The 25,657-nt window shown below is 41.5% G+C and overlaps 1 protein-coding gene across 1 annotated transcript in view; it reads right to left on the bottom strand.

Annotated features, from left to right (window-relative positions):
- The window catches only part of KIFAP3 (kinesin associated protein 3), a 479,627-nt gene that overhangs the window by 135,825 nt on the left and 318,145 nt on the right, over window positions 1-25,657 (bottom strand).

The raw sequence follows: 25,657 nt of genomic DNA, 5'->3' as shown, positions 1-25,657 counted from the left end.
TTAGAACACGCACACATCTAGGTTATGCAAAAAATGCTCCTTATGGGAAGAAGGTTTAGGACAAAAAGAAGGTACAACAATTTCCTGATTAATGTTTCGATCAGACACAACGTTAGGGAGAAACCCCAATTTAGTACGAAGGACCGCCTTATCTACATGAAAAATAAGGTACAGGGATTCACAAACTCTGTGAGCGGAAGAAATAGCAAGGAGAAACAAAACCTTCCAAGATAATTTTATATCAACAACATGCATCGGCTCAAACGGAGCCTGCTGCAAAACTTTAAGAACTAGGTTAAGGCTCCAAGGAGGATCAACAGGTTAAAACACAGGCCTGATTCTGACTAGGGCCAGAACAAAAGCTTGAACATCCGATACATCTGCCAGACGTTTGTGCAAAAGAATAGACGGTGCAGATATCTGACCCTTCAGAGTACTGACTGACAAACCTTTCTCCAGGCCATCTTGAAGAAAAGATAAAATTTGGGGAATCCTCACCCGGCTCCAGGAGAAACCCTTAGATTCGCACCAAAAAAGGTATTTACGCCATACTTTATGGTAAATCCTGCAAGTAACAGGTTTCCGAGCCTAAAGCATAGTATCAATGACTGCTTCAGAAAAACCATGTCTAGACAGGACTAGGCGTTCAATCGCCAAGCAGTCAGCTTCAGAAAATCTAGATCTGTATGGAGGAATGGAGCCTGAATTAGAAGGTCCTTTCTCAGAGGTAACCTCCAAGGTAGAGGAGATGACATCTTCACCAGATCCGCAAACCAGATCCTGCGCGGCCAGGCAGGAGCTATGAGAATCACTGACAGCCTCTCCTGTTTGATACAAGCAATGAATCGTGGTAGGATAGCAAACAGAGTGAACAGGTATGCCAGACCGAAGTTCCAAGGAACCGCCAGAGCTTTGATCAGAGCGGCTTGAGAATCTATTGACCTTGAACCATACTGTGGAAAGTTTGGCGAAACTGCGCGATGCCATCAGAACCAATTCAGGAACCCTCCACCTGGTGGTTAACATTGAGAAAACCTCAGGAAAATCCGCTTCCCAGTTGACCACCCCTGGGATGTGGAAGGCAGACAGGAGACAATCGAGAGAGTCTGCCCACTAGAGAATGTGGGACACCTCCTTCATTGTCAACAAACTCCAGGTTCCTCCCTAGTGGATGATGTATACCACCAAGGAGAAGCTGTCCGATTAAAATCTGATAAACCGGACTAAAGATAGAAGGCCAAGCCTTCAACGCATTCAAGATCACTTTGCACTCTAGAATGTTTATGAAACAAGAACCCTCCCGAGTCCAAAGACCCTTAGCTCTTAAAGAGCCCCACATAGCTCCCCAGCCGGACAGGCTGGCGTCTATGGTCACAATCACCCAGGAAAGGTCTCAGGAAGCATGAAACCTGAGACAATTAGCCCTGCGAAATCCACCATGAAAGAGCGTCTCTCGTTAGAAGATCCAGAGCAATTTTCTGCGAGAGATCCGACAGGTCCCAGATCCATTGATTGAGCATGCCAGATGTCCATGAAAGCAACCAATTACTTCCATGCACTCAGTCACTGACGGATGGACATAGGCCTGGAGTGAAAGGCAAGAAGCAAGAAAAACATAATTTATGCTTACCTGATAAATTTAGTTCTCTTGTAGTGTGTTCAGTCCACGGGTCATCCATTACTTATGGGATATATTCTCCTCCCCAACAGGAAGTTGCAAGAGGATCACCCAAGCAGAGCTGCATTCGACCGAAACAAGACGAGAAAGGAGAAACTATAGGGTGCAGTGGTGACTGGAGTTATAATATAAAATTTAGAATCTGCCTCAAATAGACAGGGCGGGCCGTGGACTGAACACACTACAAGAGAAATAAATTTATCAGGTAAGCATAAATTATGTTTTCTCTTGTTAAGTGTGTTCAGTCCACGGGTCATCCATTACTTATGGGATACCAAAACCAAAGCTAAAGTACACGGATGATGGGAGGGACAAGGCAGGAACATTAAACAGAAGGAACCACTGCCTGTAGAACCTTTCTCCCAAAAACAGCCTCCGAAGAAGCAAAAGTGTCAAATTTGTAAAATTTGGAAAAAGTATGAAGTGAAGACCAAGTTGCAGCCTTGCAAATCTGTTCAACAGAGGCCTCATTCTTAAAGGCCCAGGTGGAAGCCACAGCTCTAGTGGAATGAGCTGTAATTCTTTCAGGAGGCTGCTGTCCAGCAGTCTCATAGGCTAAGCGTATTATGCTACGAAGCCAAAAAGAGAGAGAGGTAGCCGAAGCCTTTTGACCTCTCTTCTGTCCAGAGTAAACGACAAACAGAGAAGAAGTTTGTCGAAAATCTTTAGTTGCCTGTAAGTAGAACTTCAGAGCACGGACCACATCTAGATTATGCAAAAGACGTTCCTTCTTTGAAGAAGGATTAGGACATAAGGATGGAACAACAATCTCTTGATTGATATTCTTGTTAGAAACAACCTTAGGTAAAAACCCAGGTTTAGTACGCAGGACTACCTTGTCTGAATGAAAGATCAGATAAGGAGAATCACAATGTAAGGCAGATAACTCAGAGACTCTAGGAGCCGAGGAAATAGCCATCAAAAACAGAACTTTCCAAGATAAAAGCTTAATATCAATGGAATGAAGGGGTTCAAACGGAACACCCTGGAGAACTTTAAGAACCAAGTTTAAGCTCCACGGAGGAGCAACAGCTTTAAACACAGGCTTAATCCTAGCCAAAGCCTGACAAAAAGCCTGGACGTCTGGATTCTCTGCCAGACGCTTGTGTAAAAGAATAGACAGAGCAGAAATCTGTCCCTTTAGTGAACTACGGATAAGCCCTTTTCTAAACCCTCTTGTAGAAAAGACAATATCCTAGGAATCCTAACCTTACTCCATGAGTAACTCTTGGATTCACACCAATATAAATATTTACGCCATATCTTGTGGTAAATTTTTCTGGTAACAGGTTTTCGAGCCTGTATTAATGTATCAATAACCGAATCCGAAAACCCACGCTTTGATAGAATCAAGCGTTCAATTTCCAAGCAGTCAGCCTCAGAGAAATTAGGTTTGGATGGTTGAAAGGACCCTGAATTAGAAGGTCCTGCCTCAGGGGTAGAGACCATGGTGGACAGGACGACATGTCCACTAGGTCTGCATACCAGGTCCTGCGTGGCCACGCAGGCGCTATCAGAATCACCAATGCTCTCTCCTGTTTGATCCTGGCAATCAGTCGAGGAAGCAACGGAAAAGGTGGAAACACATAAGCTATGTTGAAAACCCAAGGGGCTGCTAGTGCATCTACCAGCACCGCTCCCGGGTCCCTGGACCTGGATCCGTAACAAGGAAGCTTGGCGTTCTGGCGAGATGCCATGAGATCCAGATCCGGTTTGCCCCAACGAAGAATTAGTTGGGCAAATACCTCCGGGTGAAGTTCCCACTCCCCCGGATGAAAAGTCTGGCGACCTAAAAAATCCGCCTCCCAGTTCTCCACGCCTGGGATGTAGATCGCTGACAGGTGGCAAGAGTGAGACTCTGCCCAGCGAATTTTCTTCGAGACTTCCAACATCGCTAGGGAACTCCTGGTTCCCCCTTGATGATTGATGTAAGCCACAGTCGTGATGTTGTCCGACTGAAATCTGATGAACCTCAGTGTTGCCAACTGAGGCCAAGCTAGAAGAGCATTGAATATTGCCCTTAATTCTAGAATGTTTATTGGGAGGAGTTTCTCCTCCTGAGTCCACGACCCCTGAGCCTTCAGGGAGTTCCAGACTGCTCCCCAGCCTAGTAGGCTGGCATCTGTTGTTACAATCGTCCAATCTGGTTTGCGAAAGGACATTCCTTTGGACAGATGAACCCGTGATAACCACCAGAGAAGAGAATCTCTGGTCTCCTGGTCCAGATTTAGCAAAGGGGACAGATCTGAGTAATCCCTGTTCCATTGACTTAGCATGCATAGTTGCAGCGGTCTGAGATGTAGGCGCGCAAATGGCACTATGTCCATCGCCGCGACCATTAAGCCGATCACTTCCATGCACTGAGCTACTGATGGGCTTGGAATGGAGTGAAGGACACGGCAAGCATTGAGAAGTTTTGATAGCCTGGACTCCGTCAGGTAAATCTTCATCTCTACAGAATCTATAAGAGTCCCTAGAAAAGGGACCCTTGTGAGTGGTAACAGAGAACTCTTTTCCACGTTCACTTTCCACCCATGCGACCTCAGAAATGCTAGAACTATCTCTGTATGAGACTTTGCATTTTGAAAACTTGACGCTTGTATCAGAATGTCGTCTAGGTACGGAGCCACCGCTATGCCTCGTGGTCTTAGTACCGCCAGAAGAGAGCCCAGAACCTTTGTAAAAATTCTCGGGGCCGTAGCTAACCCGAAGGGAAGGGCTACAAACTGGTAATGCCTGTCTAGAAAGGCAAACCTTAGGTACCGATAATGATCTTTGTGAATCGGAATGTGAAGGTAGGCATCCTTTAAATCCACTGTGGTCATATATTGACCCTCTTGGATCATGGGTAGGATGGTTCGAATGGTTTCCATCTTGAACGATGGAACCCTTAGGAATTTGTTTAAGATTTTTAAATCTAAGATTGGTCTGAAGGTTCCCTCTTTCTTGGGAACCACAAACAGATTTGAATAAAACCCTTGCCCCTGTTCCGTCCGCGGAACTGGGTGGATCACTCCCATCTCTAAGAGGTCTTGTACACATTGTAGAAATGCCTCTTTCTTTACTAGGTTTGCTGATAACCTTGACAGATGAAACCTCCCTTGTGGAGGAGAAGTCTTGAAATCCAGAAGGTATCCCTGAGATATAATCTCCAGCGTCCAGGGATCCTGTACATCTCTTGCCCAAGCCTGGGCGAAGAGAGAGAGTCTGCCCCCCACTAGAGCCGTCTCCGGAAAGGGGGCCCTGACTTCATGCTGTCTTAGGGGCGGAAGTAGGCTTTCTGGCCTGCTTGCCCTTGTTCCATGACTGGTTGCTTTTCCAACCCTGTCTGTAACGAGCAGTAGTTCCTTCCTGTTTTGGAGCGGAGGAAGTTGATGCTGCTCCTGCCTTGAAATTACGAAAGGCACGAAAATTAGACTGTTTGGCCTTTGATTTGGCCCTGTCCTGAGGAAGGGTGTGGCCCTTACCTCCAGTAATGTCAGCAATAATTTCCTTCAAGCCGGGCCCGAATAAGGTCTGCCCTTTGAAAGGAATGTTTAGCAATTTAGACTTAGAAGTTACATCTGCTGACCAGGATTTAAGCCAGAGCGCTCTGCGCGCCTGTATGGCGAATCCGGAATTTTTAGCCGTAAGTTTGGTTAAATGCACTACGGCATCCGAAACAAACGCATTAGCCAGCTTAAGGGTTCTAATCTTGCTCAGAGACTCATCCAATGGTGCTGTGCGAATCGTCTCTTCCAGAGACTCAAACCAGAATGCCGCTGCAGCAGTGACAGGCGCAATGCATGCAAGAGACTGTAATATAAAACCTTGTTGAATAAACATTTTCTTAAGATAACCCTCTAATTTTTTATCCATTGGATCTGAGAAAGCACAGCTATCCTCCACCGGGATAGTGGTACGCTTGGCTAAAGTAGAAACTGCTCCCTCCACCTTAGGGACCGTCTGCCATAAGTCTCTTGTGGTGGCGTCTATAGGGAACATTTTTCTAAATATCGGAGGAGGGGAAAAAGGCACACCGGGTCTATCCCACTCCTTACTAATAATCTCTGTAAGCCTCTTTGGTATAGGAAAAACGTCAGTACACACCGGCACCGCGTAGTATTTATCCAGCCTACATAATTTCTCTGGGATTGCCACCGTGTCACAATCATTCAGAGCCGCTAACACCTCCCCTAGCAACACGCGGAGGTTCTCAAGCTTAAATTTAAAATTTGAAATTTCTGAATCCGGTCTCCCCGAATCAGAACCGTCACCCACAGAATGAAGCTCTCCGTCCTCATGTTCTGCAAATTGTGACGCAGTATCAGACATGGCTCTCGTGTCATCGGCGCGCTCTGTCCTTAACCCAGAACTGTCGCGCTTGCCTCTTAACTCTGGCATATTGTATAACACTTCTTTCATAACATTAGCCATATCATGTAAAGTGATTTGTAAGGGCCTTGATGTACTTGGCGCCTCAATCTCATGCACCTCCCGAGCGGGAGACGAAGGTACTGACACGTGAGGAGAGTTAGACGGCATAACTGCGCCCTCGTTGTCTGGTGATAATTTTTTAAGCGGTACAGATTGATTTTTCAAAGTAACATCAATACAATTGGTACACATATTTCTATTGGGCTCCACAACGGCTTTTAAACATAATGAACAAGCAGATTCCTCTGTATCAGACATGTTTAAACAGACTAGCAATGAAGCTAGCAAGCTTGGAAAATACTTTCAATAAGTTTGCAAGCAATATAAAAAACGCTGCAGCGCTTTTAAAAACCACAGTTGAGTAACTAAAGTATAATTCAGCTATAGTCAACAATTCTTTAATTGTATTAATTAGCAGAGGATTGCACCCATTAGCAACCGGATGATTAACCCCTCAGTACCCAAAAAAACGGATATCAAATTAATATAAAACGTTTTTATCACAGTCTAACACACTGTCACAGGTCTGCTGTGACTGATTACCTCCCTCAAAAAACGAATTTTGAAGACCCCTGAGCTCTCTAGAGACGTCCTGGATCAAGGAGGAAGAAGCAGGAAGACTGTGCTAGAATTTTAACTGCGCAACAAGGCGCTAAAAAGAGGCCCCACCCGCTCATTTACAACAGTGGGAGACCTGAGATAACGGTTTCTATGCAGAAATATACGTTAGCCATGTGGAAAAAAATTCATGCCCAAAGGATTTATCACCAAAGTACCTCACAAAACGAATAACATGCCAGTAAACGTTTTGAAAATAAACTTCTTTAAATGTCATGCAAAGTTATTACTAAGCCTGCAACCAGTCGCTACCACTGCAGATAAGGCTTAAGCATTATTTCAGTATTAACAGTATTTTCACAGTCAAATTCTAGTCCCTAGAAAATAACTCTACTGTGCATACATTTATCAGCCTGATACCAGTCACTACTACTGCATTTAAGGCTGTACTTACATCATACGGGTAACAGCAGTATTTTCTTAGTCAATTCCATTCCCAGAAAATATTGTACTGCACATACCTCATTTGCGGTGGACCCCGCATGCTATTCCCATGTTCTGAAGTTACCCCACTCCTCAGAATGTTGAGAACAGCCAGTGGATCTTAGTTACGCCTGCTAAGATCATAGAAAACGCAGGCAGTTTCTTCTTCCAAATACTGCCTGAGATAGAAAAAACAGCACACTCCGGTGCCATTTAAAATAACAAACTTTTGATTGAAGAATAATTAAGTAAAAACTCCAACTCCTCCCGCGACCTCCTTCTTTGTTGAGGGTTGCAAGAGAATGACTGGATATGACATGTGAGGGGAGGAGCTATATAGCAGCTCTGCTTGGGTGATCCTCTTGCAACTTCCTGTTGGGGAGGAGAATATATCCCATAAGTAATGGATGACCCGTGGACTGAACACACTTAACAAGAGAAATTGGATTTTCTGACATCCTTCAAAAAATTATTCATGGATAGAGAATCTATTGGTCATAAACACACAATAGTGTATGTTACTGGGGAACTCTCTTCCAGAGTCACTTTCCACTCGTGTGAACAAAGAATAGACAACAACATCCCAGTATTAGATTTTGGTAGCTGAAATGATGGTGCTTGAACCAAGATATCGTCTAGGTAAGGCGCCACCGCTATCCCTAGAGATCTGATCACCATCAAAAGAGTCCCGAGAACCTTTGAAAAGATTTGAGGAGCCGTAGCAAGGCCAAAAAAATTAATCCAAAAAGGCAAACTGAAGGAATTGGTAATGTTCTCTGTGAAAGAGGACATGGAGATACGTGTCCTTTAGGACTATGGTCGTCATGAACTGACCCTCCTGTACAAGGGGGAAAATGGAATGAATATTTTCCATTTAAAAGAATGGAACTCAGTGTAAAAAGGGACAGAAAATTCCCTCCTCTTTGGCAACAAAGAGAATTGAGAAAAATCCCTGACCCTGTTCCTCTAATGGAACTGGAACAATCAACCCCAGGAAAGAGAGATCCTTTACACAGTTTAAAAAAAGGCTTCTCTCTTTACCTGGGTCCTGACAGTCTGGATAGAATAAATTTGCCCCTGGAAAGGCAAGACTTAAAGCCTATTTTGAAACCCTGGGCTACCATTTCCAGGGCCCAAGGATCTGGGACATCATGGACCCAAGCCTCCCGAAAAAGAAACAGTCTGTCCCCCACCTGATCCACAAATGGATCGGGGCAACCCCTTCATGGTGAGTTAGATGAAGGTATCACAGATTGTCCGGGCTTGGAAGTGGAAAAGACCCTTGTCCCTTAAAATACGAAAAGAACAAAATTTAAAATTAGGTTGGCCCTTAGGTTGACTCTTCTTATCCTGAGGTAGGAAAGAACCCTTTCTACCGGAAATTTCGGAAATATTTGCCGCCAGACCAGGAACAAAGTCTTATCCTTAAAGGTAAAGACAGAACCTTGGATTTGAAGATACTCTACAGACCAAGACTTTAACCAGAGAACTCTGCAAGCTAGAACTGCAAGGCTGGAGATCTTGGCCCCCAGTCTGACCATATGCATACTGGCATCACAGATAAAGGTCTTAGCCAGCTTTAGCGCCTTTATCCTATCCTGAACTACTTCTATAGTAGTTTCTTCCGACATCAAGTCGGACAAGGCATCACACCAGTAAGATGTTGCACCCTCAATCTAAGCAATACTGGCCAAAGGTTGCTATTGCAGTCCCAGATGAATGTACACATTTTTTTTTTTAATTATTTTTTATTGAGGTTGTTATAAACATATACAGTGTATGTAGAATTACCAAAACTCAAGTAGTACAAACGTTGGGATACAATCCACAGTAATAAAAAAAAAATAAGTATATAGCCAGTTAGATACAGATTAAACATGAAACAGGTAGAGATAGCTGTAACCTCATTTTTAGAATTATAAAGACCTCCTCTGAGATTAGAAGGCCACTCTTGGACCGTGATAAAATATAAATATTCAATGGAGGTATGTAGGTTATGTCTATAGCCACTTTTGGGCTCGGTAGAGTATAAAACATTACAATATTAAATATATATTTCACCAACAAATTATGTAATAGGTTTCAACCATAATGAGTAACATTTTGTTCTTCTGTAAGCATATGTATCACACTCATAGACCAATCATCATCTCTCAGAGAAATACAAGTGATCAGGCATATGCATACAATTTATACCGAGATAGTAGTAGTGGTACAATAGGTACTTCAAAATCTATCTATAACTGGGAATTTTTAAGATCACTGACAAGAAATAGTATCGATGGATGAATTAGGTTGTTGCCCTGCAAAGAGTAAATAATAATAAAAAAAATGTTTCTATAGGATTTATTTTCCTTTGCCTACGCAGTAAGCTCAATGGTGTAGAAGGGGGGGGGGGGGGGTAAGGGGTGATGGGGGGGCGAAGCCATCCTAAACTCAGGGAGTGAGGCTATGGGCCAAAAATAATGAAATTTAAATTGAAGGCCTGGCTGGCATAGAAAGTATACCACCCCTGGACCAATACAGTAACAAGACATATGTTGCATCTCCCCGCAGGGGTTGCTGTCACCACTGGACGGAGACGGGAAAGGGATAATGGATATGACCCGCTCTATCACACAGAGCGGGAAAGGGTGAGGGGGGATACACTTTTTTTATATAGTTGGTGGGTACATATTATGGGAGCTAACGTAGCCATACAAATCATAAACCAAGTGATATTATGCTAGGTAAGAGCAAGTGTGTTATTGGTTTACACTATGGGCATATTAAGGACTAGTAAACAGTGGTGTCAGATTTTGGTATCACAAGTTATAGCCAGGTGACCAGCTCACAGGAATCTAAGGCTAAAAATTGTAAATAGGTTGCTAGGTATCATTTGGAATTACCCTCTTTGTCCTCACAGTAATGATGATCATCCATTAGGAGACCTAAAACCACTTTGCATATTATAGCTGTGACTTAGGGGCATGGGCCCTATACCCCAGGGTCGAGAGCAAAAGGTTTACCTCCCTTGCATATCATAGACTACGTAATATAGTGAATGTAAAGATATGGGCAGGATATGAAAAGTAAGGGCTTGAGGAACATATATGTAGACTATAGCGTTACAGCTTATGGAGGGCTACTATAATAGTGTATACTAAGCTAGGTAGGGACCTTCATAATAAACTAATAGAGAACAGAGTTATACCCAGTACACTTTCTCAATCAATATGTGTGCATAGATACAGACAGCAATTAAGATCAGTCCACTTCAAAATAAACAGAAGGCCAATCTAGAACTTCTTTGTAAACACAATACTCAGAACTTTTAAAACCATAAGAAGAACCAACTAGGAAGAATGAGCTATAAATATCAGCCCATGAACATACTAAATTACAAAATTGGGGAATAAATGTAGGTAACCTCTTAGGTCCGTATTGCTAAATTCAAGTTCTCTGCTGTCACACAGTTCAGACCTAAAGATCAAGAGGTACAAGCAGTTTTCAGTACTTTATGTAAGCCTGCGAGCTCCAACCCTAGGAGATCTGCTACAGCGATGTGATTGGAGTCAGCCGATTCCACTTTTGTCAGGGAACTGTAGGGGATCATTGAGAGAAGATGGCAAATAGAATAGTGGCTTCAAGGGGTGCATTGTCCCATGCTTACAGTGTAAGCAGTGTCATCAACATTATACCAGATCAGGGGAGATAATACAATAAGTAGGTACAGGTAACAAAAGTAAGAAGCCTTCATTCCAGATCATCCCACAATGTTCCCAAAAAGTTACTTATCTTAGGTGTGGGGTCAGCCTCAAGTCCTTTCAGTAACCAGTGTTCTGTGTAAGCTGATGAATATTGGGTTAGAACAAACTCAGAATGGGAAATGAGATGCAAACTGGGCATTAGAGTGGAATCCATTTAGGTGGTTAAATGTTATGGCGGTTTGTGTTGATGTTACATATTATAGTACCAGTGAAACTGCTGATAATTGTGTGCTGTAGAGAAAATTCAGCCTATTCCAGCTTTACACTGAACCTGTGCATTAAAACAACTACCTTTGGAGACGTGTGGAGCTGTATCAAGCATCAGAGACTTTGGACCTAGTTCAAATGTCACTGTTCTCACCAGTTTGCTGCTATCGGTGTATAGTCTCTGCGACTCAAGCAGAGGATGCCAATCTTTTGCGACCTCATTTTTGTAGATCTTCACATTTCTATGGCGCTGTGATGGGTCTTTTCCAGGGTTATCTGACTCTGTTGAGCTCCTCTTGCTCATGATCAGCCGACCATGCACTATCGCCTGGGAATATAATCTGAGCTGCGCAGGAGGTCTCCGCTATACACAAGGCATGGCCTGTTGTTACCAAGAACCTGCGATCATCTGGGCCTACCAGCAGCTGCAAAAGTGGATCCTTCCTGGAGGGTACTCGCCGCCATTTCTGAGCCGTTATGGAAGCTGGGTCCGCTAGTGTAAGTAATGGCGCAACAGATGTTACATTTTCAGCATCCGTATCAAGAGCCGTTTTCCCTTTTGGCTCGCAACTAGAGGCAGCTGGTTGTTTGGGGTTCTGGCATATGGAGACCAAAATTGCCCCAAGGTCGCTTCTGAAATCTTTGAAGCAAATAGATAGCTGTTCCTGTATTCTACGTTCCCATCTCTCCACTGTCGTCAGCATGTCAAATCCAGCGCCGCTGGTAACCTGCATAGTCATTGTGTAGGTTGAGTGATGGTCTGTTTAGAGGTTGTAGTTTTGTCTCGGCGTTAATTTTTAATACACAGGGCTCTGGTTTGTGTCGTAGGATATCCGAATTGAGGCTCGCCTACTAGTTGAAATACTTCGGTTTAAGTGCTTATCTCTGGGTTGTTTATGGTGGCTGATTGCTTCTGTAGTTGTGCTGTGTTTGCCGTGTAGCCAGGCAAGATGGCGCCGGTCAGTCTGAGTGTCGCAACCACTCCTTTCCTCTGTTTCACTCCTTAAAGTTCTTCCTACGTGCTGTTGGCTCCATACCCGATAGCAGCAAGTCTGTAGTGTAAGCTCTAACCTATGCGGCTGCTTACATTAGAATTTCTTGTCTTTTTTTACCTTCTTCCCTGTGTCACTTCACGGAGCTCCTCACTCACACCTCCATCTCTGTGTGCTGCTCAGCTCTGCCCCCGAATGTACATATTTTTTAAGTAAGCCTCTAGCTTCTTATACATGGGATCCTTAAACGAAGAACTATCCTCAATAGGTATAGTGGTTCTCTTGGCTAGAGTAGAGTTAGCTTCCTCCACCTTAGGGACGGAGCGCCAGAAGTCACACAAAGTGTCCGCCACAGGAAACATTTTCTCAGCAACAGGGGGTGAGGAAAAAGGAATTCCTGTTTTTTCCCATTCTTGAGAAATGATTTCCATCATTCGGACTGGAACGGGAAAAAAAAAACCTCAACAGATGATGGCATAACATCAAACACTCTGTTAAGTTTACTAGATTTTTTTTCGGACCTCAGCAACAGTATAGTCTGAGTCTTCCAAAGAAGGAAGGACCTCCTTCAACAGACTATGAAGGTGTTCCAGCCTAAGTCTAATTAACTTCCTCTGGATCTAATGCAGTAGGACTTGCGTCTCCATCTACAGACTCAGATAACTGAGAAAGAACGACTAACGTAGACTTAGAGGAGTCAGAGCTCTTGGTATGAACAATATCTAGATTATCTCTTCCTCCTTCCAATGCTGCAGACAAAAATTTTGGACAGCAAAATCACTAAGCAAATACATTTTCCAGGAACCTGCTGAGAAAAAAATATTTTTTTAAACTGTTAGTAGGTAAATCAATATCAGTGTCCATAATAAAAATAAAAGAAATGCCCCTAAAAGAAAAAGACAGCGTTCAATTATAAGTTCTATCTTAATAAAAATATAAGCTATACACAACTTGGCAGCAATACATTTGAATAATAAAAGTAGCACCTTTATACCTCAGAAACTGAGGTAACTCACCCTCCGGAGATTAATCCAGTAGATAGAGCAGAAACTCCCCACTGGAACAAACACTGGTTCTCACTGACAATTCTGATCGTCAAAGAAGACTATCAGATCACCACAGCCTATTATCAGTCTTAGGCTGATATAAAGGCCGCTACACTCCGCTCTCTGAAAACGCTTTGTCAAGACAGAGGCGGAAGTGAAGGGTCGAAAAACATAATTTATGTAAGAACTTACCTGATAAATTCATTTCTTTCATATTAGCAAGAGTCCATGAGCTAGTGACGTATGGGATATACATTCCTACCAGGAGGGGCAAAGTTTCCCAAACCTCAAAATGCCTATAAATACACCCCTCACCACACCCACAAATCAGTTTAACGAATAGCCAAGAAGTGGGGTGATAAAAAAGTGCAAAAGCATAAAAAATAAGGAATTGGAATAATTGTGCTTTATACAAAAATCATAACCACCACAAAAAAAGGGCGGGCCTCATGGACTCTTGCTAATATGAAAGAAATGAATTTATCAGGTAAGTTCTTACATAAATTATGTTTTCTTTCATGTAATTAGCAAGAGTCCATGAGCTAGTGACGTATGGGATAATGATTACCCAAGATGTGGATCTTTCCACGCAAGAGTCACTAGAGAGGGAGGGATAAAATAAAGACAGCCAAATCCTGCTGAAAATAATCCACACCCAAAATAAAGTTTAATAAAAAACATAAGCAGAAGATTCAAACTGAAACCGCTGCCTGAAGTACTTTTCTACCAAAAACTGCTTCAGAAGAAGAAAATACATCAAAATGGTAGAATTTAGTAAAAGTATGCAAAGAGGACCAAGTTGCTGCTTTGCAAATCTGATCAATCGAAGCTTCATTCCTAAACGCCCAGGAAGTAGAAACTGACCTAGTAGAATGAGCTGTAATCCTTTGAGGCGGAGTTTTACCCGACTCAACATAGGCAAGATGAATTAAAGATTTCAACCAAGATGCCAAAGAAATGGCAGAAGCTTTCTGGCCTTTTCTAGAACCGGAAAAGATAACAAATATACTAGAAGTCTTACGGAAAGACTTAGTAGCTTCAACATAATATTTCAAAGCTCTAACAACATCCAAAGAATGCAACGATTTCTCCTTAGAATTCTTAGGATTAGGACATAATGAAGGAACCACAATTTCTCTACTAATGTTGTTGGAATTCACAACTTTAGGTAAAAAATCAAAAGAAGTTCGCAACACCGCCTTATCCTGATGAAAAATCAGAAAAGGAGACTCACAAGAAAGAGCAGATAATTCAGAAACTCTTATGGCAGAAGAGATTGCCAAAAGGAACAAAACTTTCCAAGAAAGTAATTTAATGTCCAATGAATGCATAGGTTCAAACGGAGGAGCTTGAAGAGCCCCCAGAACCAAATTCAAACTCCAAGGAGGAGAAATTGACTTAATGACAGGTTTTATACGAACCAAAGCTTGTACAAAACAATGAATATCAGGAAGAATAGCAATCTTTCTGTGAAAAAGAACAGAAAGAGCAGAGATTTGACCTTTCAAGGAACTTGCGGACAAACCCTTATCTAAACCATCCTGAAGAAACTGTAAAATTCTCGGTATTCTAAAAGAATGCCAAGAAAAATGATGAGAAAGACACCAAGAAATATAAGTCTTCCAGACTCTATAATATATCTCTCTAGATACAGATTTATGCGCCTGTAACATAGTATTAATCACAGAGTCAGAGAAACCTCTTTGACCAAGAGTCAAGCGTTCAATCTCCATACCTTTAAATTTAAGGATTTCAGATCCTGATGGAAAAAAGGACCTTGTGACAGAAGGTCTGGTCTTAACGGAAGAGTCCACGGTTGGCAAGAGGCCATCCGGACCAGATCCGCATACCAAAACCTGTGAGGCCATGCCGGAGCTACCAGCAGAACAAACGAGCATTCCTTCAGAATCTTGGAGATTACTCTTGGAAGGAGAACTAGAGGCGGAAAGATATAGGTAGGATGATACTTCCAAGGAAGTGATAATGCATCCACTGCCTCCGCCTGAGGATCCCGGGATCTGGACAGATACCTGGGAAGTTTCTTGTCTAGATGAGACGCCATCAGATCTATTTCTGGAAGTTCCCACATTTGAACAATCTGAAGAAATACCTCTGGGTGAAGAGACCATTCGCCCGGATGCAACGTTTGGCGACTGAGATAATCCGCTTCCCAATTGTCTATACCTGGGATATGAACCGCAGAGATTAGACAGGAGCTGGATTCCGCCCAAACCAGAATTCGAGATACTTCTTTCATAGCCAGAGGACTGTGAGTCCCTCCTTGATGATTGATGTATGCCACAGTTGTGACATTGTCTGTCTGAAAACAAATGAACGATTCTCTCTTCAGAAGAGGCCAAGACTGAAGAGCTCTGAAAATTGCACGGAGTTCCAAAATATTGATCGGTAATCTCACCTCCTGAGATTCCCAAACTCCTTGTGCCGTCAGAGATCCCCACACAGCTCCCCAACCCGTGAGACTTGCATCTGTTGAAATTACAGTCCAGGTCGGAAGCACAAAAGAAGCCCCCTGAATTAAACGATGGTGATCTGTCCACCACGTTAGAGAGTGTCGTACAATCGGTTTTAAAGATATTATTTGAGATATCTTTGTGTAATCCTTGCACCATTGATTCAGCATACAGAGCTGTAGAGGTCGCATGTGAAAACGAGCAAAGGGGATCGCGTCCGATGCAGCAGTCATAAGACCTAGAATTTCCATGCATAAGGCTACCGAAGGGAATGATTGTGACTGAAGGTTTCGACAAGCTGAAATCAATTTTAGACGTCTCTTGTCTGTTAAAGACAGAGTCATGGACACTGAATCTATCTGGAAACCCAGAAAGGTCACCCTTGTCTGAGGAATCAATGAACTTTTTGGTAAATTGATCCTCCAACCATGATCTTGAAGAAACAACACAAGTCGATTCGTATGAGATTCTGCTAAATGTAAAGACTGAGCAAGTACCAAGATATCGTCCAAATAAGGAAAAACCACAATACCCTGTTCTCTGATTACAGACAGAAGGGCACCGAGAACCTTTGTAAAAATTCTTGGAGCTGTAGCTAGGCCAAACGGCAGAGCCATAAACTGGTAATGCTTGTCCAGAAAAGAGAATCTCAGGAACTGATAATGATCTGGATGAATCGGAATATGCAGATATGCATCCTGTAAATCTATCGTGGACATATAATGCCCTTGCTGAACAAAAGGCAAGATAGTCCTTACAGTTACCATTTTGAACGTAGGTATTCTTACATAACGATTCAATATTTTTAGATCCAGAACTGGTCTGAAGGAATTCTCCTTCTTTGGTACAATGAAGAGATTTGAATAAAACCCCATCCCCTGTTCCGGAACTGGAACTGGCATAATTACTCCAGCCAACTCTAGATCTGAAACACAATTCAGAAATGCTTGAGCTTTCACTGGATTTACTGGGACACGGGAAAGAAAAAATCTCTTTGCAGGAGGTCTCATCTTGAAACCAATTCTGTACCATTCTGAAACAATATTCTGAATCCAAAGATTGTGAACAGAATTGAACCAAATTTCTTTGAAAAAACGTAACCTGCCCCCTACCAGCTGAGCTGGAATGAGGGCCGCACCTTCATGTGGACTTAGAAGCAGGCTTTGCCTTTCTTGCAGGCTTGGATTTATTCCAGACTGGAGATGGTTTCCAAACTGAAACTGCTCCTGAGGATGAAGGATCAGGCTTTTGTTCTTTGTTGAAACGAAAAGAACGAAAACGATTATTAGCCCTGTTTTTACCCTTAGATTTTTTATCCTGTGGTAAAAAAGTTCCTTTCCCACCAGTAACAGTTGAGATAATAGAATCCAACTGAGAACCAAATAATTTGTTACCCTGGAAAGAAATGGAAAGTAGAGTTGATTTAGAAGCCATATCAGCATTCCAAGTCTTAAGCCATAAAGCTCTTCTAGCTAAAATAGCTAGAGACATAAACCTGACATCAACTCTAATAATATCAAAAATGGCATCACAGATAAAATTATTAGCATGCTGAAGAAGAAGAATAATATTATGAGAATCATGATCTGTTACTTGTTGCGCTAAGGTTTCCAACCAAAAAGTTGAATCTGCAGCAACATCAGCCAATGATATAGCAGGTCTAAGAAGATTACCTGAACACAGATAAGCTTTTCTTAGAAAGGATTCAATTTTCCTATCTAAAGGATCCTTAAATGAAGTACCATCTGACGTAGGAATAGTAGTACGTTTAGCAAGGGTAGAAATAGCCCCATCAACTCTAGGGATTTTGTCCCAAAATTCTAATCTGTCAGACGGCACAGGATATAATCGCTTAAAACGTTTAGAAGGAGTAAATGAATTACCCAATTTATCCCATTCTTTGGAAATTACTTCAGAAATAGCATTAGGAACAGGAAAAACTTCTGGAATAACCACAGGAGATTTAAATACCTTATCTAAACGTTTAGAATTAGTATCAAGAGGACCAGAATCCTCTATTTCTAAAGCAATTAGTACTTCTTTAAGTAAAGAACGAATAAATTCCATTTTAAATAAATATGAAGATTTATCAGCATCAATCTCTGAGACAGAATCCTCTGAACCAGAAGAATCATCAGAATCAGAATGATGATGTTCATTTAAAAATTCATCTGTAGGGAGAGAAGTTTTAAAAGATTTTTTATGTTTACTAGAAGGAGAAATAACAGACATAGCCTTCTTGATGGATTCAGAAACAAAATCTCTTATGTTATCAGGAACATTCTGCACCTTAGATGTTGAAGGAACTGCAACAGGCAATGGTACTTTACTAAAGGAAATATTATCTGCATTAACAAGTTTGTCATGACAATTAATACAAACAACAGCCGGAGGAATAGCTACCAAAAGTTTACAGCAGATACACTTAGCTTTGGTAGGTCCAGCACTAGACAGCGATTTTCCTGAAGTATCTTCTGACTCAGATGCAACGTGAGACATCTTGCAATATGTAAGAGAAAAAACAACATATAAAGCAGAATTGATCAAATTCCTTAAATGACAGTTTCAGGAATGGGAAAAAATGCCAAAGAACAAGCTTCTAGCAACCAGAAGCAATGAAAAATGAGACTTAAATAATGTGGAGACAAAAGCGACGCCCATATTTTTTTAGCGCCAAATAAGACGCCCACATTATTTGGCGCCTAAATGCTTTTGGCGCCAAAAATGACGCCACTTCCGGAACGCCGAAATTTGTGGCGCAAAATAACGTAAAAAAATGACGCAACTTCCGGCGACACGTATGACGCCGGAAACGGAAAAGATTTTTTTGCGCCAAAAAAGACCGCGCCAAGAATGACGCAATAAAATGAAGCATTTTCAGCCCCCGCGAGCCTAACAGCCCACAGGGAAAAAAGAGTCAAATTTTTGAAGGTAAGAAAAAATGATTAATTCAAATGCATTATCCCAAATATGAAACTGACTGTCTGAAAATAAGGAATGTTGAACATTCTGAGTCAAGGCAAATAAATGTTTGAATACATATATTTAGAACTTTATAAACAAAGTGCCCAACCATAGCTTAGAGTGTCACAGAAAATAAGATCTACTTACCCCAGGACACTCATCTACATGTTTGTAGAAAGCCAAACCAGTACTGAAACGAGAATCAGTAGAGGTAATGGTATATAAATAAGAGTATATCGTCGATCTGAAAAGGGAGGTAAGAGATGAATCTCTACGACCGATAACAGAGAACCTATGAAATAGACCCCGTAGAAGGAGATCACTGCATTCAAATAGGCAATACTCTCCTCACATCCCTCTGACATTCACTGCACGCTGAGAGGAAAACCGGGCTCCAACTTGCTGCGGAGCGCATATCAACGTAGAATCTAGCACAAACTTACTTCACCACCTCCATAGGAGGCAAAGTTTGTAAAACTGATTTGTGGGTGTGGTGAGGGGTGTATTTATAGGCATTTTGAGGTTTGGGAAACTTTGCCCCTCCTGGTAGGAATGTATATCCCATACGTCACTAGCTCATGGACTCTTGCTAATTACATGAAAGAAAGAAAGTGTGCCATTAACCATTTATTATTATTATCAGGTATTTGTAGAGCGCCAACAGGTTCTGCAGCGCTATAACTACAGTAGTTTCTTCAACTCCTCTGTGACATCCAAAGTGTAAAAGTATGACCGGTCAGTCCGGTCTTAGTTCAAAACAGACACAAACTGATACACAAAGACTCCACTCATAAGATAGGAGACTGTCACTCCTATAATACAAATGGAAACATTATTCCCTATGCCAATTCAGCCTCATCCTTATAGAAGGAATTAACTCCTTATGTCCCAAATGCTTTTTAAGTGCCCTTTTCCACCTTAAAATTAGTCTCCACTGCCCATTATATCCCTGACATGTGTCTATTGAAAGGGATAGGTTCTAATCCCCACCAGGGATCCTTGACCTTAACTTCTCTAAGTGCTGCCCTCCCACCTGGAAGGTAAAAAGGCACTTACCTGTTCTGTTGTAGGGCAGGAACACTTCTAGGTGTGATAAATTACCATATCTATCAGGGACCTGTAGAGAAAGAAAATACAGAGTAACCCACCATTACTCTTACTAAAGAGATTGACATGGACACAGCACAGCCCCTAATTCTTGCTTGCAGAGAAAAGTACCCATTAAAGGATTAAATATCTTTAGACACCATGGGCGCGATCCGATATACGGCGTAGGTTTCGGCGCAAGCGAGGGAACCTGCGCCACCCGTAATTTTACCTCGCACATAGGGGTATTATATATACCCCGCCGGCAGTTCCTAAAGTGCCGTAAGTCGCATAAACTGGTCAAGGAACGCAAACTTAGGAACTGGAAGTGGTCCTTGAGGATTGGTACGTGAAGGGAGCATCCTTCAGATCTATCTTGGTCATGAACTGCCCTTCTCGAACGAGGGGAAGAATGGACCTATTGTCTCCCTCTTGAACGAGGGGACATTTAAAAACTTGTTTAAGCACTTTAGGTCCAAATCGGACGAAAGTTCCCGCCTTCTTTGGGACCACGAAAAGGTTTGAATAGTATCCCAAACCTCTCACTGTGATAGGCAGTGGGACAATAACTCCTTAAAGGACAGATCCCATACGCACCCCAGAAAGGCTTCCCTCCCTTCTGGTCAGGAAGACAGGAGAGAGAGGAGGAAACTGCCCTTGGGTGGCTGAGACTTGAAACCTATCTTGTAACCCTGAGCTATGTCCTCCAGGACCCATGGATCCTGCACGTCCCTGAACCAAGCGACTGAAAAGAGCGACAGTCTGCCCCCTACAAGATCCAGAAGAGAACCGGAGACCGCCCGTTCATGCTGACTTAGACTCGGTAGGCTACTTGCTCTGCTTGGATTTATTCCAGGACTGAGCCGGCTTCCAATAGCCCTTGGTTTGCTCAGGCTTAGCAGAGGACTGCTGACATGGGGTTTATCAAACAAATTAACAAAAATTTTCCCTTTGACTCGTTCATATTCTCTTGCGGTAGAAGGGCACCCTTGCCCCTGTGAATGTGACCGTGGAGATAATTGAGTCCAGGCCTGGACCAAACAAAATCATTCCCTAAAAGGGGAGGGAAAGAAGCCTAGACTTAGAAGTCATATCCGCAGACCATGACTTCAGCCAGAGCCAGACGGGCCTGAACCAAAAAAGCTGAAGCCTTAGCATTTAGGCAAATAATCTGCCTAATAGCATCACAGATAAAAGAATTAGCAAACCTCAAGGCCGTAAATCTTTCCTGAGTAACGTCGAGTGGACCTCTCTTCCCCGATCAAATCATATAAGGAGTCACACCAGAAGGTAGTGTCAAGGTATATGTAAGGTTAACAAATATATATTTTAATCATATATTTTTAAGGTTAATAAATATATATATATATATATATATATATATATATATATATATATATATATATATATATATATATATATATTTCATTCAGATCTGTCTGGTCAGTAGAAAATGATTCATTTCTTTCAGACAAACTGACTTCAATCATGTTTTAGATCTCCCACACTCAATATGCTAATTTATGCAATTGTATAACCACAAGGAACTGAAAATTAACACAGGTAAAATTCTGAATACACATCTCCAGGCTGAACCACAGACAGCATGTCCCAAGAAACACAAGGGAAGCATTTGCTCTCTAGATGAAAATACAAACATGTTTTACTACAATTGAGAGTTAGCATAGCCTTTGAAGCCCACCTCCTATTGTGTAAAAGACAGCATTTTGATGCATAGATCAGGATACCTACTCATATATGGACTTCCTGCCAATGAGCTGATAATTAGCACAAGTTTGTTGAATGACTCATACTGTGTGGCTGCTAACACTGAGATATAAAAAAATGTTAAACATTGCGTCTGGGTTAGGATAACACAGAGGAAGCACATGTCTTACATTGTGAATTCAAAACAACTGTATTTACAGTTTAAGTAAAATTAAATACATTTTGAAGAAGAACAATGCCAATAGATCATGTGTGTTTGAAATAATTCAAATAATCCATATATGTATATATATGTTGAAATCGTACGTTTTATATTAAATAAATAATTGCTGCAGTGAATAGATATATGAAAAATAGATTCAAACTGTAATAATCCCATGGTTTAACTATATGTAACATAATTTTTCTATTTTTCAGATGGAGTGCCTGCATGGGATACCTGAATCATGTCATTTGATTATATACTAGATGGTTATGAAAGTTTAAACACAGCTCTGAAAACATATTAGATATATATATGCCATAAATTTCAAAATAATTAGAAATATTAAATTGCTTTAATATAATACAATGTTTATAATATAACATATGTGGTATCAGAATAATCAGAAAAATGATCTGGTGCTACACATCTATAGTTGGGGTTTGTATGGGATTGATGCAGAGAGTTATGATCTGATTAAATAACCATTTTATGAGAATAATTTACTTGTTAAAAATGTTTAGAAATGTTAAAGGTGAATTTGTTTTGTTCGTATGTCTGCTGCCACCCAGTGTTATGATGCGAGAATTGCAGCCATGAGATGATTGGTTGTTGCAGGGATGCATCTCCTTGACAACATACATTCCCAAATAAACCAATTCATGTTCAGTTGCAAAGGGCCAATCCGAGACAAGGTTTCCATTGAGCGTTCCCAATACTCACCAATGATAGATAATGATCAAAAAAGGGGAGGGGTAAAATCAGATGATTTAACCCCAAGCATAGAGACTGTAAAGGAGGCTGCTGGCTAATCCTGGATGAATAACTACTGTGGTTATTATTAAAGCACACAGCTACTCTTAGACTCCATATGCGAATACCCCCAATTTTGAAATTCTGAGGTGAAATTGAATCTGTTGAGAAACATTGGAAACTGGATATCGATTGGTTTATTTGGTAAAGTATACAAGGTTATTGGTAAGACTATAGTTAAATTATAAATCACTGCAGTTTAAAGTACAGCAAATTGATTTAAAGACACAGTTTACATTTCAATTTAGCATTTCATAGCCTATGTATTGTTTAAATGTGTATCTGGTAGGCTAAGTAACTTATCTGTGCAAGTTCTGATGTTTTAAATCAATATTGTATTAGGATAAATTGCAGTTAAATAGCAGAATATATATATTATCCTATTGTTTATAAGCACTGTTAGGATTGTAATTGCTTGGATGTTAAAAGTTAAATATTTTAGTCCCATTGTGTTAACTGAATGAAAGGCTGTTTGTAAATAAGGCTGATTTTTAAAGGTAAAATTTTCTGGGGTTTGTAAGAAGGATAGCATATCTTAATAGTTGGTTTTAACGTGTATAATAGTGTTTCATATTCTGGTATTACAAATATATTTCAAAATGTTCATGGATATTAACTAAATAAAAGAATTCAGGTATTTATATTAATTGTGTGGTTTCTAGTAGATGCATATCGATTGAGGGTTTATTTTAAAGGATAATTATTTAAACATATTGTGTTATAACCCTGCCATAAGCTGATATATTATTTGGAGAGCACTACTGAAAATTATCATAATTACTGACAGTAGTTTCTCCAGCAACCGCGGCAACAGCCGCCTCCGGTTGAAACAAATATCCCGTATGTTGAAACAACTTTCTTTACAGGAGTTTCCATCCTTTATACATGGGCTCTTAAAATGAAAAGCTATCCTCAAACGGGATAGTAATATGTTTAGCAAGGGTGAAGATAGTGTCATCCCTTTTAGGGACGGAACCTCACAACTCCATTGAGAGTCCAGGATCGGGAACGATTTGTTATAGGGAGAAGAGAGGAACAATCCAGTCCCATTCATTCTTAATAATGTTCGCCATCTAACAGGAGCAGGGAAGGATAAGGTACCACCCTGTCCTCCAACTCTATTTGAGGAATCAAAGGTTCCTCAGGCAATTTGGCCTCAGGAACCACTGAATTTGCCAAAAAAACTTCCTTTGGAAAAAAGCGCAAATTCGTCAAACTAAAATCTGTTTCCTCCGCAGCTGGAGGTTTAGAGGCAGCAGACTCCGACCCAGTATGTTCATACTCTGAAGTCTCAGAAAGAACTGCACCCATGGATAACCCTATCAGTTAAATCCAATAAATTATCTGATGTACTCTGGGAAGGAGTGCAATATGTAATCTTTCACTTGCGCTTAGCAGGGCGAGGTAAAACATTAAAGGCCGCAGACACCACCGTCTGAGCAGCTCAGTAACGTCGTGAAAAAATGGCCCCCTCCAGATGGAAAATCTGCAATGCTACGGGAAAACTGCATGTGTAGAGAGATAAGCATGTAGGGTACGCACCTCAATGGACGACAACTCCTCAGAGGTGGACGGCTCAGTGGTATCAAACATGTTTGGTATTATCACATTATCAAGGCATATGGAACATAACGGAGGGGGGCGGCCTCACAATATAAACAGGAATTACTCTTTAGGAATAGAGGGAGTGCCCTCTAAGTAACACAAGCAATAACTGGAGAACTATAGAAATAAAACATCTTATTTTATTAAAAAAAACTGCACCTTTTACAAATATGAAACAAAACCAGTTTGAATTTAAAAGGGACAGTAAAGTCATAATAATACATGCATGATTTAGACAGAGCATACAATTTCAAACAACTTTCCAATTTACTTATATTATTTTGTCTACAAGATACGACGAGTCCACAGATTTCCTCCTTACTTATGGGATATTAACCTCCTACTAACAGGAAGTGGCAAAGAGCACCACAGCAGAGCTGTATATATAGCTTCTCCTTTCCCTCCACCTCCAGTCATTCTCTTTGCCTGTGTTAGTAACAGGAAGAGGTAAAGTGAAAGAGGTGATAGTTTTAGATTCTTCAATCAAGAAGTTTTTTATTTTAAATGATACCGGCGAGTACTATTTTCCTCAGGGAGATATGGAAAGAAGATTTCTGCCCTGAGGTTGATGATCTTAGCAGATGTAACTAAGATCCATGTTGGTTCCCACAGAGCTTCTGAAGGTAGTGCAAGAGAAATCTTCAGTGTGGAGAACGATGTCATGCTACAAGCAGCATTGAGGTATGTTCAGTCTTTTATTTCTGAGATGACTTTGTATATCAGAACTGGCTGACATTTTTTCCCTGCAAGGGAAGGGGTAAGCAGTAGACCTGTACACTGAGGGTGTTACTGAAGATCCTGTGTTTATACATATTGATTGACACTGTATTGGGCTGGACACTGGGAGAGGCAGCTTGACATTTAATACTTTATTTTAAAGTCAATAGGGCTGCAGGTTTTATTAAGAGATTCTAAGGGGACCACATGGCTTTTTTCAAAACCCCTTCCCATGCGGTTAGACAGAGTGTTAGGACGATGTCCATGATGGGCGGGGCCTATTTTGCACGCTCAGACGCATAGTTTAATCTGACTGAGAAGGCAGCAGGCGTTAGCTCCGGTGAGGCCTAACATTGTGTTCTGTTCACTGGATCGTTTTCGAGTCATTTTGCAGTACCCTGGGAGCAGGTAGGAGCCACAGCAGAGCTGTGGCGAGGTGCAGGAGTAATTTTTTCTGTCAAAACATAGTTTTTGGTCTACCTCAGGATAAGTCTGTTAAGATGAGGGGTAAACAAAATAATTTTTGTTCCTTTCAAAATTTTAAAGGAGTAGGGTACTCCTCTTCCTCCACAAAGCAGGAAGGACATTTTGCTCAGTCCAAGTCCGTCTGGAGACCTAACCAGGCTTGGAACAAGGGTAAACAACCCAAGAAGCCCGCTGCTGCTACAAAGACAGCATGAAGGGGCGGCCCCCCGATCCGGGACCGGATCTAGTAGGGGGCAGACTTTCTTTCTTTGCCCAGGCTTGGGCAAGAGATGTTCAGGACCCCTGGGCACTGGAAATTGTGACCCACGGGTATCAACTGGAATTCAAGGATTTTCTCAGAAGAGGGAGGTTTCTTCTTTCACAATGGTCTGTAAACCAGATAAAAAGAGAGGCGTTCTTACGTTGTGTAAAAGACCTCTCTACTATGGGAGTAATTTGTCCCGTTCCAGGATTAGA

This window comes from Bombina bombina, chromosome 10 (genome assembly GCF_027579735.1).
Source record: "Bombina bombina isolate aBomBom1 chromosome 10, aBomBom1.pri, whole genome shotgun sequence".
NCBI classification, from domain to species: domain Eukaryota; kingdom Metazoa; phylum Chordata; class Amphibia; order Anura; family Bombinatoridae; genus Bombina; species Bombina bombina.
The sequence above is the reverse complement of the archived record's forward strand: the minus strand, read 5'-3'. Positions and strand labels throughout refer to the sequence as shown.